The 13812-nt window shown below is 39.5% G+C and overlaps 1 protein-coding gene across 6 annotated transcripts in view; it reads right to left on the bottom strand.

Moving 5' to 3' along the window:
• The window catches only part of Dmd (dystrophin), a 2013932-nt gene that overhangs the window by 64363 nt on the left and 1935757 nt on the right, over positions 1-13812 (bottom strand). The gene's annotated exons all lie outside the window — the stretch shown is intronic.

Raw genomic sequence — 13812 nt, 5'->3', positions numbered from 1 at the left:
TTTTTTTTTGGTTTTTCTCTGGTACCGGGAACCGAACTCACGACCTTGCGCTTGCCAGGCAGGCGCTTTTGCCGCTGAGCTAAACCCCCAGCCCCTAGATATATTCTTTCCTTATTAAAGTTGACCTTGCCCTCGCCCTTAAATGCCAGTTGTAAGCCATTTAAGCAAAATCACTTAGGCCATTTGGGCCCAAGTATAGTTTTGTTTGTTGGCTTTCTTTGGTTTTGATTTTGTTTGGAGAATAACTCCTTTTTCTTCTTCCATGGCATGCACACTCAAAAAAGAACGTTATCATAGCTCCTTCCATTGTGATACTACAGTTTGGAAGTATCTTGGGTTATCCTTTGGGTAATCCTTTTTGGCTGATCTTCACCTAGCAAAAGTATCCAGAGCAGGGAGCCTAAAGAAAGTACCTCTCATTACAATTGCTCAGTTAGAGCATGTTAGGGGGTGGTTTTATATAAATGTCACCTTGATACAAATGCAACAAAGTACAAAGATATCTGCAATTTCTAGTGAAGGGAATTCGCTACTAATGTAATACATGCAAAGGGTATTAAATAAGTTTACAGTCAAGGGCTTTTCTTGGGTACTGAGGGGCCAACTGGCCACCAAGAGGCCAATCTAAATATTCATATTTCTCCCAGGATAATAGCACTGATTCTAGGCTACAAAAGAAATGCAACTGGAAGATTTCTTAGTAAGCCCTCCATCGCAGCCAGCAAACACTTATATATCATATTTTTAAAGGAAGGTTTATGAAAACCATGGTAATGCTTAACAAATTGAAATTAATTTATACAAACTGCCCAAAGTTTAAAATTTAAAGAGTTTAACATAAATATCTCTTTGTGATGGTATCACATCCAAAAAGCTAATAGACTATGTCCAGACTTAGAAGGTGAGTTTCAAACAATCTGACTTCAACCACAGAACTATACAAAATTCACACTGAGGACCTAGAAAAGAACCTCACAGGCAGGTAAGCCGCATTCTAGGTCAGTGGTTCTTATCCAGGGATGATACTGTACCCCACAGGACATCCAACAATGTTTGGAGACATTTTTGGTTATAGCATCTTGGGGTTGGGGGAAGGTCTACTACCATCTAGTAGACAGAGGCCAGGATCGTGCTACACATACCACAATACCCAGGCCAGAGCCCCACAACAAAGAATTAGAGTTATTTCAGCCAAAGTGTCAGGAGTACCAAGGTTCAGACACTCTCACCCCAATGTAAACATCTTATACAAGCTCAGCTCACTCGTTAGAACTAAGTAAGACAAACATTGTTCACCACTAATAACTGAAAAGCAGACTTCACTGGGAACCTTGCAGGGTACCAAGACAGAAAGTAGATGCTATGTTAGGCCTGTTGAACTGATAACTGATAAAGAAATGCCCCACGGGTTTATATACTGGGCAGAGAAAGAATAAAAAGGACTAACGAGGGGCCGGGGATATAGCTCAGTGGCATAAGCGCCTGTCTGGCAAGCGCAAGGTCCTAAGTTCGATTCCTGGTACCAAAAAAAAAAAAAAAAAAACCCATAGGGGCATGAAAAAGGACTAACAAGTAACAAACCCCAAACTACAAATCACAAGAAACATGCTAAGATTATAAATTCTCAATTGACACTATGTTCCTGCTCAAATAGATAAGTCTAAATAATCTATTCGGGGTTAGGCAGTAGCAGAAAATTATTTATTTAATCATGGCAAATAATTATCTCAAGCAAGATAAGATAGACCAACCACAGGAAGAATGCATGTGTGTATACACGCGCACGAGCACACACGTGCGCACACACGCATGCGTGAGAGCATAGCTTTGAATTTTACTTGGCAGAGTTTTTGCCCTTTCAGGAGATATAATAACTAACCATACAAATAAAATAATAACTAACCATACAAATACAGAATACATATATATGCACAAATAGCATTTTTAACATTCTTATTAACAGCAAAAGGTAAATTTATGGAAAATCCTGGGCATAAAGCATAGATTTCTTAAAATATTCGTCTCTCCTTCCTTGCTATTTTCACTTGCTATTTTCACTAGTAAGATGTTCCTTTCATAAATCCAAACAACAATTGCAACATCACTGCCACCGCTAATAGGTAATGGCATTGAGATCCGACAACAAATTTTTGGCCCATATTTTTAAAAGCCCAAGTGTTTGGAAAGATTGGCTGAATTTAAGTTGATTAAAATTATTTTGTGAATTACAGTCTGTACACAAAGATTTAAAACTACAAGGAGAATGGCTAGTCAGGGTCAGACAGTATAGGACAAACAGTTCCTGGCTGTTTCCTGAGCTCTTATTACAGTTTCTTTAACAACCTCTAAATCTACCAAGGGCATCAGTGGAATATTTTACATAAGAGAGAAGTCTACACTAGCAACGAACATAAAAGGTGGAACAAGAACAAGTTGTAAAGAATATTAATGCCTCTTCTTCCAAACAACTCAATTTTTATGAAAATCAAATGAGTGGTAAAAAAAACTGTATAAAACTATACAAAACTTGCATGTAACAAATCAAACAGAAGGAAGGTGACATTTTGATTGTCCTAGACACAGATACTTATCTTTTACCTTTGAGTTGCTCAGGAAACTAGAGTCTGGGCATAAAGGATCATACAATGCTTTTTCACATCTTGCTCTCAGAATATGCTACTTTTGTGCAGAGAACTGCTTGTTTCGTGTGAAAGGTCACATTCTATTTACAAGACTGTTATACCTTAGAGCTCTGTTACAAGAGGAATTACCAGAAGACCAGGTAAGACTTTGCAGATAAAGGCCAAGATCTGACATAAGTACAGTAATCTATTTTCCTTTCTCTTTTCATAACATTTAGCATATAATCAAAGAAACTTGCAGATAAGTACCTCTTGAGATAATCTTTTAACTTTGTGTTGCTGATGAGAAAAGACCCACAGAGGTTAAGGAAACAACTCAAGATGATCATTATTTTAAGACTAAACTGTGGATGCTTAAGGTAGTATTATAAAGGAAGGACAAAAGTGATGTCTTACAGAAAAACACAGGCTGATCTCCAAAAAGAATCTTTTGAATCCTTCTGAGTCCTCAATTCTTTGAAAGTCCGGAAATCTCTAACTAAGCAAGGCCTACTTAAGACAATGCCCGGGCGCTAAATGTTAAAGTGAGTTCTACTCTGATTTACTGAGAGCCATGTGAAGGTCCAAGCAGCTATCCAGAAACACTGATAAATGCTTACTCATAGGCCAGGGATGTAGCTCAGTGGTAGAGCACTTGTCTAGGGTTCAATCCCTAGCACTGAAAAAAACAAAACACAAAAAACAACAAAAATAGTCATATCTCCTCTGATCACCTCTTTTCTCCCTTCTTTTTTTGACCATATATATCCTTCATGCTATCAGATGCTAGGACATATATGAAATACAGAGATTATTACAGGTAGCTCAACATGCAATGAAGTACTAAAGAGGAAAACACAAGAAAACCCAGAAAAATCTATGAGTTCCTCAATCTGCATTGGCAAACAGTTCACATATATTTTGGTCACACGAACTAGTTCTTCCTGTGAAAGACTGGTTAATATGGAAATGTACTTATTAGACATATGTCATAAGTCACGGTGACACTCAGGGAAAGAAGGGGGAGAGGTTTTCTTCACAAAAGCAAACCAGCTAATATATTTTTAAATGGTAGCATTAGAAAATCATCATTATGCAACTACCAATACAATGAATACTGGCAAGGATCACCACTGAATTAGATAAAAGTACCATCAACGAATAGCAAGAACTATAGGGTAAAAGTTGTTAAGGAATAGTACATTGACAGAGTCTCAAAATATCACAAAAATTACTTTCTAAGGGAAAAAGTAGGGCTGGGGATTTAGCTCAGTGGCAAAAGCGCCTGCCTGGCAAGCGCAATGTCCTGAGTTCGGTTCCTGGTACCTGAAAAAAAACCAAAAACCAAAAAAAAAAATAAGGGAAAAAGTTTTCTTTTATAGCAGAATTATCCGGTAGACAGCAAGGTAATGTGTTTGCTGCCAGTAAGAACAAAGGTGTTATTCTCTCCCCCCAGGTGCGACACAGTGGGTAGGCGGCATCTCCACTGCAGTCTTCTTGCCAAAAACTTCTTATCTAATCTAATTAGGAGAAAGCAATTAGAAAAATCCAGAATATGAGACGTTCTTCAAGAAAACTGCCCTACACTCTTCAAAAATGTCAATGTCAATGAATGCAAAATGAAACAAAACAAAATGTAAATGCTAGGAGACTATTCAAGGATAAATGAAAGTACAGAGACGTGAAAAGCCAGTGTAAGACAAAACACCTGACTGGATGCTGGAAGAAAAGAGCCAGCGATAAAGAACATTCTGGAGCAACAGGAAAACTTCACCATGGAGTCTGTGGTGGACTGTGTTACTAAATTGATGTTAATTTTCTGTGTGATGATAGCACAGAAGTATTGGAGCTTTTTTTTTTTTTTTAAGAAAAAGACGCATGCTGAAGTGCTTAGGGATAGAGGTTGTGATGCTGCTTTACTTTTAAAGGGCAAACTGTGTTTGTGTGTATATACACATACAGTATACACTCATGTGGAGAGATCTGGGAGGGCGGGAAAAGTACACAAGGTATAAAGCTCTGCATAGGTTACACACAGATAGATGCGCAGGACATAGGGGGATTTGTTGCACTATTCCTTCAACTCTTTGTTATGCTGGAAATGTTTCCAAATAAAATGCTGCATGGGAATCATTGTTCTTCCCACGTCACTTCTCATGGGAGTCGGCAAAGCAGGAGGACAGGGAAAAGCAATTTTAATAACTGTGAAGGGGAAGAGGAAACGATAGCAATGTTAATGATAGAAAATGTGAAAAGCACCTCAGGATTAGTTTTCTCAAACTCCACAAATCTAACCCAGTACTGACTGCTTCTCTGTCCTTCCATGGTTCCTAAAGTGTTCCCTCATACACTCTTCCTAGATGTGCTTTCCTGAGATCCTTTCCTGTGAATGTCTAGCTTCAAAAATACATTAGAAATCCTCACCTCCATAAAATGTTTTCTGGCTTGAAGTAAGGACTGAGGAGGTCAAGAAATGTCTTCAGGAGATGAGACATTTAACTGCTGTCCTAGGTGACAATCTAGTATTTTATTTAAAGTTTTGAAGATAATGAGCAGTTGGAGGCCAACAGTCACTGCTCTAAATATTAATCAGGATTCTGAATCTCCCATTAAAGATAAAATCAGCCCAACAACAACACATGGTGACTATCTACTCTTTATTTCTGTGTTCAAGGACAACTGTCCTGACCTCAAGCTCTTCAGTTCACCTGCCTAATAAACCAATTAACACTCTGGCCCCAGGGGATGTAATTTTAAATCTATGCAAATCTCTAAGTGTGCTCAATGCTATTAATTTAAACTACAGAGGTCTTATTTAACAGAAAAGTTTTACACATACGTAGTAAAGTGCATATGTCTATCTGTAATTATCATGGAAATATACTCTCAATTACAGAGCAGGACAAATTACTCTAAAGTACACAATATATACTTAACTCTTCCATTAATATCTCCTACAATGACCTAAAATTGAGTTGGAAAAAAGGCAAAATTAAAGGAGCAAAAAGTAGAGTTGTGTTTTCCATAGACTGGGAAGAAATACAGTAATAGGAGAGCCAGTAGAAATTTTAGGGGTGACAGAAATGTTCTGTGTCTTGACTCTAGGTGGTGGTGACCTGATTATATGATTTGTCCTAACTCAGAACCAGGCACCAAACAGTAAACTTTACTCTGTATATAAAATGGCATTTTAAAAAAAGAGGCAAAATAGAAAATATTTTTTTCAAATAAAAAACCTCCTAGCTATTAAATTGGGAAATCAAGATATGCTAAGGAGCTTGGATAAACATACGAATAACCCAGGAGGAAGTCTTGCACTTCCGTATGTGTGTGTGTGTGTGTGTGTGTGTGTGTGTGTGTTTTGGGGGAGACAGTGGATCAAACCCAGGGCCTTGGCACTGAGCTACATCCCCAGCCCCTTTTTTATTTTTCACTCTGAGACAGGATCTAAGTTGCTATGTCTCCCAGGCCCAACTTGAACTTGTGATGTTCCTGCCTCATTCTCCTAGAATGCTGAGATTGTAGGTGTGCACCATCATGTGTGGCTTTTTTTCCATTTATCTTCAATAATATCTTTATAAAGAACTTCCTATCCAAAAGAAATCCAGGAATAAGCATGGATAAAAATGAAGATGGTAATGTTGAACTCATATTTCCTTGTTTCCATGATTGGAGAGGATAAGTTTCATTTTGAATTGCAATTAATGGTGAACTGGTAGAAAAGGATCCACAATATTACATGCAATCACTCAAAAGATTTTCTGTTTTCCTCACTAGCACCTCTAGTTGAACCTTTCTAGGAAAGAAAGGGAGAAGAAGGAAGGTGTGCAGAAAGATGGATTTGTTCTTGACAGTGAAGCACTACATTATTTATCTGTAGGGCTGGGGTGGTGACGCAGGGTAGTCTTGCATGCTAGGCAAGCGCTGCACCACTGAGCTACATTCCTTGCCCAGTGAAGTGCTACTTTGATTTTGTTTTTTTTGTTTTTTTTTTCCCTCCGGTACCGGGAACCGAACTCACGACCTTGCGCTTGCCAGGCAGGTGCTTTTGCCGCTGAGCTAAATCCCCAGCCCCTGAAGTGCTACTTTGAGAGGTTAAAAAGGAGAAACAGAATGACGTGTACTTTCCTTAATGTTAAGTGCATGCATGACTCCTGCTCTAACTACAACACAAACCTATCTTCACAACACAGTCAAAGAAAACATCTACTGCTCCACACTGAGAAGTTAACCAAACTAATCACAGCAAATAAGATAATCATGAGGCTAAACCCACAGTAGCTTATAATTTTAAAACACAGCAACAACTGAAAAGCAGTAGTCAAGAGTCAAATGTGGCTTATGCCTGTAACCCCAGCACTCAGGAGGCTGAGGCAGGAGGATCAGGCAGGAGGAACACTGTGAGTTCAAGGTGAGCATAAACTACATACCAAGATACTATCTCAGAGACAGAGAGAGAGAGAGAGAGAGAGAGAGAGAGAGAGAGAGAGAGAGAGAGACAGAGAGAGAGAGAGAGAGAGAGAGAGAGAGAGAAAAGAAAACCAAGTCAGTCAAGCATGGTGATAGATACCTGTAATCCCAGGTACTAAGGAGGCTGAGGCAAGAGAATAACCAAGTTCAAGGCTAGATAGGGCAGCTTAGTGATTTAGTGAGACTGTCTCAAAATGAAAAAAAAAATTCAAAACAGGGTCTCACTAGGTAGTCCAGGCTGGCCTTGAACTCAAGATCTTCCTGCCTTAGCCTCCCAAGTGCTGGGATTACAGGTACGGGCCACCATATATGGGTTCAAAATAATTTTTTTAAGGGGACAGAAATGTTACTGAGTGGTAGAGCACTTGCTTAGCATGTGCAAGGCCCTGGGTTCAATCCCCAATACCAAAAAAAAAAAAAAAAATCAATTCAAGACAATGTGAATACCACTCTGAAAAATGGTCTTTCCCTGAAAACTGCAGGAATTTTAACTATCCCATGAGTATCCCTAAGAGGAGCTCAAAGCTGTCCCCTGTCAGCTTTCTGTCTTTGTGAAATGCAATTCTGAATTGGACTATAAGGTCTACTTTCAGCTCTGGGAAAAGTTCTGTGAATCCCAAACTGTAGTAATTTTTACAAACTGCTTCATTATTAGCAATTATCCATCAGTCTGAAAAGGGGCGAAAAGGGATGTAAAAGAAATGTCTATGGAATCTAAGGCCAGACAGGCCAACTTAATAGTTTGAGTAGTGAGTAAAAAGTCAAGGGAAACTTTAAAAATGTAGGATTTTTCAGAGTTATTTTTAGGACTGAAAATATAAAATGGGATTAACTGGCCTGTGCAATGCTGTCTGGCTAGGGAAAAGTTTCGTGACATGGCATTTGAACATCTAGAGACACAGCATCTCAAGGACCTTAAATTGAATCCACAGATGTTCGGTTATAGATAAAAAGAACTGTTAATCTTGGCAGGATAGGCTCATGTTATAGTACACATTCGATAATCTCAGCTAATTCTCAGCGGGCACCTACGATGTATGTGCCACATCTCAAAGCACTTTTCCTGTTGGCTCATTTCAACCTCATAACCACACGAAGAGTTCATGGCCAGGAAGGTTAAGAAATGTGCCCCTAATCACATATCTAGCCGATGGGACTACTGGGACGTGGACCCAGATGGCAGGGCTTGAGGGCTTATGTGCTTAATCATGCTGTCACTCACTATCCTCGATATGCTGGAGTGATTTATTATTTATCTGTGAGATACATATATGTATATTGTTCTCAACAATTGAGAGTGTAATTTATTCTCATTTCCATATCATTCTATAGTACAACTGTGCAGAGATGATATTCATTTTTTTCATATGAACAGAAAAATTCAGAAGGCAGATGAGAAAGTGACATATTCATTTTGAATGCATGAATACAACAGGAGGCAGAAAACAGATGTAGAATAAACAGATTTTGACATTCTAGTTCTTGTAAGTGAAGCATATTGAATATAAAGTTGGTATACTCGATTTTATCTAAATAATAAAGTCCTTAAGATGTTTACAGAAGAAAATACTGCAAAGCCTAGCATGGGGAACAGGGAAGGTACTTCTCTGTGCTTTCCCAAACACCATTTACAGATACCTAATTCACCTGGAGTCATTTAAAAGTATAGTTTTCCCACCTAAAGATATTATTTTGCTTTATCTGAAAATAGACTAGACACCTGCAATTTGAAGTATTTTAAATAAAGTTTTGTGTGTGTGTGTGTGTGTGCCTATGTGTGTGTGTTACAGTAGGGACATTTATTTATCCTTGTCATCCTATTACCAACTACAATTAATATAATGCATTAACCCTTTATCAGTTGAGTGTAGTACCTGAAAGTGAGCGGTTAAAGCCATGACCTGGTATAACTGCACAACATAGCATATATTCATTCTGTCTCTCTGGGCCGTTCTGAAAAAAGGGTGTTCCTTCAGGCAGTCAGTGTAATTCACTACTAGGGCAAGCTGGCCTTAGTAATGTCAGAAAGCTCACCTACTCTCTCAACAGTGCTGTTACCAGGGATATGAAAGAAAGACAACCTAACTATTCATGAACTGATGTACCTTCTAAAACAAACTAGTTTCAGCTAGGCATGGTGGCATACTCCTGTAATCCCATCACTTGGGGAGACTGAGATAGGAAGATTGCAAGTTCGAGCCCAGCCTGAGCATCTTGACTTAGCCAGATCCTACCTCCACAACAAAAAAGTAAATAAAACGAGTGAGGGATGTACCTCAGTGAAAACGCCCTGGGTTCAACTCCCGGTAAGGCGAAAATAAATACATACATACATAATCAATCTGGTTTCAAAGCTTTACTTCTACCATTACCAAGAGTCAATTTTCCAGTAAATGTGCTGACTGTGGCATGCTACTATCGTAGAAAAAGATCCCATTTGCCTCACTTAGTGTCAACAAAGATATCACTGTCCAAGCCATAAAGTCTTTGTGCATATTCCTTTTCAATAACCACAGAGGGGAGGGGGAAGGGGAAAAGGAAAGAAGGAACAAGAAAAAAATAGAGGGAAAAAATGGAAATAAAGCTTTTGTAAATAAGCGGGGGAAGAAGGGTTAAAGAGAGAGGAAGGGAAGCAGACGTCCCCTATGATGAATGCAATCATCATGTATATCTAAAGTGTACCAAGAATGTCTTTGAGTCTTGGCTTAAGGGATAATTAAAGACCTATAATGATTTTTTTAATGCAACACAAGTCAATCTTATTGAAAACTGCAGTATTAATACATAACAATTTGTTACAATAAATGTGCTTTTAAGAATTTTAAATCTGAACTCATCTACTCATTAGATTGCATAAGAAATTAAAGCAGTATGAGTTTACACCTAATTGAACTGGCTCAGGATGGATGGTCCATTCTTCTATATTGACATGTAAGTTCAATGCAGAGGCGAGGGAAGCCTTTAACACTGGAAGACGATGCCAATGTAAGCTTTAAAAAAGAAGCAAGAGAAGAGTGTGAAAAAAAGAAAAACAGTATTTTAAAGTCATGTTTAGCTGGGCCTGGTGGTGCAGGCGTGTGATCCCAGCACTGGGGAGGCTGAGGCAGGAGGATTGCTCCAAGTTTGAGGCCAGCCTGGGCTACAAAGTGAGTTCAAGGCCAGCCTGAACTACATAGTGAAACCCTGTCTAAAAAAAAAAGACAACAAAAAAGAAATCATTTTCTGTCAGTCACAGCTCCTTGAGGCTTTTCCTCCATATAATGATTTTTAGCAAGGCAAAAATATCTATTTAGACCTGGTGGGTGATTGCTTCTTTTGAGTGGTTAGTAGGGAGGGATACGGGCTGCACAGACCTTTAAAAGACCATCCGGAGAGTGTGGTACAGAAAAACATACCTCCTTCCCTACCACCCCTGGGCCTTTGTCTGAATCTGAAGATTCAGGGCCTTTTTGACTGTATCAACTTGAAAGAAAAGTAAGTTTTCCAGCTGGTGACAAGAAACAAAGGACATAAAAGGACTATCATCCAAAGTCAACTTGCACCACGCAAGGAACAAATACGTCATAGAAACAGGAACTTTACTGCTGGTTCTTTGGGCCGGTAGAAATAGCAGCCTTTGAGTGAAGCCTGCTGAAGGAGCCAGCTCGGTCACATTCCCAAGGTCGTCCACTTCAAACAGAGGGCAGAGGGCATCTGCACTGCTGTTATCTTTCCCTACAGCAAACATTGCATGTTCCTGCTCCTTGCATAATGAAAGGCAAGGTGACCTCCCTGGATCACCTGCCTGAGGAAAAGCGGGCCAGGGCCAGGATGTGGATTCTAAAGGAAGCATTTACAATGGAGCCATTCAATCTGATTATAAACTGCTACAAACTGAGAAGCTTCCCAAATCTAAGTAATAAGACCACCTCATCCTACATAAACATCCAACTTGCCAGTATTACAAAGCTACTCCTCTTCCCCTCGACTCATCTCCCCTCTGTCGCCTATGTCATTATAGCATATCTCTCATTCTACCCAGGGCTAAAAGAAATATCTATTTTTTCACCTTGGGGTGGCTGGGGAGCAGATGATCAGAAATCTACAGATTTGAGAATGAAGCGACAAATGTCGGGGTGAGCACAATACACTACGAATCACTCTACCATCAGCTAAAGGATAGGGCACAGATCATTGTTCGAACAACAATAAAAACAAAACTTCCAAAGCAGGCCTGTTCTATTACCCTCCAAGGATCCGTGAGGATTTCATGAGTGAATTCACGTGCACGAAGGAAAAGTTTTGCTGGGAGCAACAGTAACAATATCACTTGCAATCTTGGTAAGTGGAAATGGCAGGGAGTAGCTGTTTCAAGGCAGCGAAAGCAGCATTTCAAAGCACTCATTATAGAACACATTAAGAAAGGTCCAAGGGCTACACAGAAAAAATATGATTGATTTAGTGCCTAATGGAAAGAAGCTAGAGATTTTTAAGGATGGTGTCATCTGTTAAATTCTTTCTGCTCAAACCAGTAAAGGGGCAATAAACCAATGCAAGACACTGGAGTGTGGCCTGGAAGCTCTCTGGAAAATGGTGCAATAAGGTTCACATGTGATCAGAAGGCCTGGAAAAACCATAAGAGTAGCAATGGAAAGGAATCAAACAAAAGCTATTTGTTAGCCAGGCCTGGTGGCACATACCTGTAATCGTACCTCTCTAGGAAGCTGAGGCAGGCGGATTTCAAATTCTAGCTTATGTAACTTTGTAACTTAGTGAGACCTCCCATTTCAAAACAAAAAATAAGATGGGCTGGGGGATATAACTCAGTGCAAATGCCTAGGGTTCAACCTCCAGTATGGTCAAAGGAAAAAGTTTCTTTGTGGGGTAGCACTTAACTAGTTTTTTCCTAAGTGTTCAAAGAAGACAGTTCATAAAATACAAAATAACAAGCAAATAAAAAGCCACCTGTTACTACTGTTCCACTGTCATCTCTTGACTGATTTTTCCCCAGGCTTACAAAAGATGTTTCCAAAAACTCAGAGACTGGTTGGCCAGGAGGCCTTCCATGAATATGCAAGGATGGACTGAGTTCCAAGCCTTGGCACTCAGAAGACAGGGCTGCTATTACAGAGACAGGAAGTAACCCAGCAAGAGATGTGGATTCAGGGAAAAGAGGTATCCCAGCAAAGTGATGCGACAGGGAGGGCATATGCCTGTACTCCCTGAGCTCTACAAGCCTGAGGCAGCCTGGGAAACTGGGAAACTTCATAAGACCCTGTCTCAAAATGAAAAACACAAAGGGGCTGGGAATGTAGCCCAGTGTGAAGGCCCTGGGTTTAGTCCCCAGCACCCCCAAAAGAACAAAAAAAAAAAAAAAAAAAGAAGGGAGGAAGGAGAAAAAAGGAAACAACAAACAGAGGTGGAATGGACTGGTGTCATCTTATGGGAGACGACCCCAGGGAAAGCAGAGCTTCTGCTCAGCAGCACCTTATCCTGACAACCAAACCTAAGGACAGAAGGGAGGGTGGCGGTGGTTATCTGATGAGTCAGTTCCACAGGGTGACAGGATGCAAAATTCCCAGCTGCCCCTGAATACAGCCCAGTTCTCTGCAGCGGGGACCATCTCTGAATAGACACCTGTCAGCAAATCAGTATCCTGATTCTTACCCTCAACCCAAGACATGACATACACATGTACACACAGATATGTGCATATGAGTGTGGATGAGTTCCACAACTAGAACTCACCAAGTAACTGGAACTTGACGAAAGGGAAGACAAAGATTAGGAAAAAGAACCTCACACCACTGCGCATTAATGTACAAATGGATTTTAAAAACAGAATGAATCTACATTACTTGTAGTCATTAATATTTACTATATGAACGTTACTTGTATCTACATTCTGGAGTAGCAATACTAATCTAGCAACATGTAAAAAATCTAGATAGTAACAATCTATTCACCTTTTTGGAGGCCTGGGTATGAGGTGGAAATGCTCTTATTCTTCCACATCTGTTTCACATTTACAGCAAATTTTCCATCACTGGCAAAACAGTCCACAGCATATATCCTACTCTACATAAGTAGGCTTATTTTGTGTGCAGTTTGCCCAATTAACTATTGAATACTCCAAGTGCTTTAAATATCTAACTATCCACAGGGCTCTGCCTAGAAAATAGTTGTAGCTTTATCTTAGTTTATTGTTTAAAAGCAAAAAAAAAAAAAAAAAAAGAAAAAGAATAAAAAAACTTCAGGTTCAACCCAGTTGCTTCTACAGCTAGTTCCATTTTGTACAAGTCTGCCATTGTTAATGGGGTTACCATGGATTGAGAAACCTCATTAAAAAAAAAAAAAAAAAAAAAAAAAAAAACACCACTCACAGCCTTTAGAAAAAATGAGAACACTTTGAATAATGTGGTCCTGCGAATACTCTACTCCTTTACTGCTGGTGGCATTACAATTAAAAACAACTTTTGCAGAAAAGCCAGCTGGTAATATATATCAAAAGCCACAAAAATACTTATATCTGTTAGTCTGGTATTCATATTCCTGGGGAATTTATCTTGAGGAAAAAACTTCAAAGGAAAGAGCTAAATGCAAGAAGATGTTCACTGTGGCATTATTTACCTTACAAAAAATGCTAGCACTCTAAATGTCTATCAGTGGCCCTGCACAGGTCCTGGGAGGAACAGGGTGTTTCTGGAGCACTAAATATGGTGTAGAAAACATACGACAGAGA

The sequence above is a fragment of the Chinchilla lanigera genome, unplaced genomic scaffold, assembly GCF_000276665.1.
Source record: "Chinchilla lanigera isolate Chin_1 unplaced genomic scaffold, ChiLan1.0 scaffold00134, whole genome shotgun sequence".
NCBI lineage: Eukaryota > Metazoa > Chordata > Mammalia > Rodentia > Chinchillidae > Chinchilla > Chinchilla lanigera.
Note: the sequence above shows the minus strand (reverse complement) of the source record. Positions and strands in the feature narration are given on the sequence as shown.